This window comes from Octodon degus, unplaced genomic scaffold (genome assembly GCF_000260255.1).
Source record: "Octodon degus isolate 3935 unplaced genomic scaffold, OctDeg1.0 scaffold00209, whole genome shotgun sequence".
In the NCBI taxonomy this organism is placed as follows: Eukaryota; Metazoa; Chordata; class Mammalia; order Rodentia; family Octodontidae; genus Octodon; species Octodon degus.
The window spans coordinates 1,244,905-1,248,643 of NW_004524785.1; positions in this window are offsets into that span (position 1 = coordinate 1,244,905).

The window sequence follows — 3,739 nt, forward strand, 5'->3', positions numbered from 1 at the left end:
GCCAACATTCTGTTGCTACCTTTTCAGAATGATGCTATTCATCACATACATTTGAGCCATGCTCTCTGCTAAGAACTGTTACTTCATTTGACTCCACCTATTTCAGGACCAACCCACAAATGAGAAAGTCACACAGGCAATGTAACTTCCAGAGTCAGACAGCAGAACTGGCTTGAACTAGCTCAATCTCAGAACCTGGTGATCTAGGAGAAGTACAAAAGCATCGAGAGAACCGGTGTAGATCTCCTCCTGTAAGTCAAATTGGGAACGGGATGAGGGCACATCGCCAGGTGAAAGCGGGTATTTCACACTCTCAAGCCTTTGTTCCAAGCGGCTTCCTTCTTTCCTTTTAAGAAAGAGCTCCTCACATTCCATTTCATCCCACTAGCGGATCATCCCGCCTTCCTGTTGAGCCACTAGGCTGAGTAATATTGAATTCGAGTTCTCAGAGGATGTTTCTCCTAGTTGCGCTGCGTGGCGTCTGTTCCCATCCTCATGGTGCGACATTACATTGCCAGCTTCTTATGGCTTGTCCTTGCTGCTGGCTGCATCATCCCTTGACAAATGAAAGACAAGTATAGAGCTCAGAGAACATATCAGCTCCCTGTCTATAAGTCATAAACTGCAACATTGTGAGACTTAAATGAGTATACTGCTTGTAAAAGTTTGTAAGATTTAATAAGTAATTTTTCCATGACCTAGTACTATCTGTATATAAATATCTTAGCATTACTTAAAAGGACATAAATTTTAAAATTTATGCAACATATTTAAATGGTCCATATTAACTCGTCAATAATATTATATATCATTACTATTATTGGAAAATTCAGAAAAATCATGTCAATCGTAAATATTCAAAAAAATTGCAATTGTTTTCATTAATAGTCAATAACTTGATCCCCAAATCTCACTTAACTTGGTTCCACATGTAACAGAAAATCCTTTTTTTTTATGGAAACTTCATCAGCATGTTAGAGAAAGGGGAAATAAAGAAAAGAAATTTCTAACTCCTAAAATAATTTTTCAAATACCTTTTACTAAAAGTTAGTGTTTGGGGTAGAAGAAAAGTATTCTTCTCATTTATACACAAGATTAAGTTTCTTAATCAACAGAATTCTCGTAGCCCCGCAGATTAGAAACAGTAAATCAGCAGACAGATGGCCCTAGGGAGCAATTACAACACTGAAAGTGACAGTTGACAGGTAAACAATGAGAAAGACAAAAATAAAATGTGCATAATAAAACTTGACACAATTACCAATTGTCATCGTGTTCGTCTGGAGTCATTGAGGAAATACCACTTTGTAATTTGAAACTTTAGGAAAGTAAAAAGCTATGCAATATATAATAATTTATTCCAAAAGCGGTTGAAAAACTAGTAAACTGGTAAAGTTCAGTTGCTTAGAAACTTCAACTTCATGACACCAAATTTCTGCATAAAAAATGTCTCTGAATTTGTTTCAGTGACTACGCATAGGACTTCGAAAACATAGCATTGTGGTACAAATGGTAACATTTTCCTTTTTGAATGAGAAAGTGAATGAGTGCCTCATCTGTGCAAAATCATGTTTAGGCAGTCTCTTGAAAATAACAAGATTTCTGAATACAGTCTAAATATTTGCATGTTAGAGGCATAAGTTCCACAGAAAGCTTAAGTAAATCGCATTCTTTGTGGCACAATGGAGAAGGCTATTACTGAAAATTGAAATTTTACATTTTTACCAAGTGACTATGAGGCTTAAATGACAATGAATTAAAATATTAATAAAATTGCTATGTACTTATCCCAATACATATAGAACTTTAGAATACACAAGACAATTTTTCTCCACTATTATATTTCATTTTTGCTCAATAGTAATTATAATTATAGAAATAATAATAACAGGAGTGATGGCTATGTGGTGAACATTATCCTAAAATTTTATATAAATTGTCTCATTGTTTCAGGAATCTCTAAAAGCAAGCAACACATTTACATGAGAACGAACTGAGGTTTAGGGAGGTAAGACAACTAATAATACAGGTTGTAATTTACAGAGAACACATGTAAGCACCATGTTCTGAATCACAATGCTTTGTAATTCCTAAAACTCTTTCAGTTCTGGAATTTCTTTTTACTGTTCTCTTTTATATAAAAAATTAAACAAACAAGTGCAACTCAGTCTTAGAGCAATTTCAAAGACTTCAAAAGAAGGTGTAGGAGCAAATTTGGGCTTTCTATTAGTTCTGTGCTTTTTTTTATATTGTACTTGATGCCTCCTTTTTACTTTCCTAACTGTAGGTAGCATATTATGCTCCAAATTCTTTACTCAGAAAACATAGGACTAATTCCCCAAGTACAACTGCAAAGCGCTGCCCAAAATATAGTCAAAAAAGTGGAGCAGTGTTTCACTCAGTGGCAACTCCTAACACAGGGATCTTCTAGCTAAAACTCCTGAGTCACATCTTAGAAACACACTCCTTTCTACTTCCTTTTATCCCAAATCATCTCTCCTGAGCAGTCCAAGTATAAATTACATGAGAATAAAAAAGTTGTGCTTATTATTTTGGTGCTTGTTACTTCTGCAACAAATGTGCAAGAAGGAATGTCACTCTAAGGGGAATCTTAGAGCCCAAGGACCTAATTTGGAAATAGTAAGAAAAAATTAGCACAATAGACTACATAATCTTCTTTCCCTTTGCAGAGACAAATGTCTTCTCTGAACTCACGTGGTGATTACCTCCGGGGTGAGTGGGATGGACAGAACCGCTGGTGGTCATTATAGCTGTGCAGGCTTTGGAAAGACTTACAGCCTGTTCTCTGCTTGCCCAAAGATCCTTATTAGCCTGCAAAGATAAGAGACTCAGAAAAATTCTGGGGAGCGGAAAGGTATCATTCCACTTCCACTGAGGCATTCCCTCACCAGTCTATGTAATTAAGACAAAAAACTAAGTTGTTCATTAAAAAGTCCACTGCGATACCCTTCAGTGTTTAATTATGGCATTCATCACCATTTGCCTTTGACTGAGAGGAACTCGGTCATATTTCTGAAGGCAACTAAAATCCCAAGGTTATAATAAACAATGCTTCTGGACTAGCTGAGAACAGCGTGGGCTCTGGCTCTGCTGAGTTCGTTAAAGAGCCCCTTCTGCAGTTCAGCAGCAGGAGCCCAGCGAGGCAGCGTTAACAGCTCCAGCCGCGCGCCCGCCCCTGCCTTGTACAGCTGTGTGCGATGTGTAATGAGGGAAAGCGCGGGGAATCCTTTTCCTGCTGAGGCCAGAAAGGAAGGAGGAATCCAAATACAGGAAGCTCTCTGCTTTTTCTCTATTCTTTAGAAAAGGTAGTAGGGGGATGACCCAAAACTAAATTCCTAAGATATAATATTGTCCTTCAAATAACCTTGGGTGTCAAATGTCTTTGATGATTCCATGAATGAGAAGGAACCCTTCTCTATTTTATATTGATTACAATATTTGTGGTACCATTTTTGATCATATTAGAACCAGTGATTGTTAGTTTACAAATTACCTTAACTTTTATGCTTTTATTAATGTGTCACATGTTTTGATTGTAATCAAGACAACTTTTCAAGTGGAAGTTATCCTTTGCGAATTACTTCTCTTAAGGTAAGTGTTAAAGCTAGTCATATTTTTCCCTTTGTTTTTGTGCTTCCCAGTCACTGAAAGATCTTGTGTTTAAGTTACAAGGATTTTGAGATAGTGAAGTACATCCTGGTCATTTTCACGTAGAAAA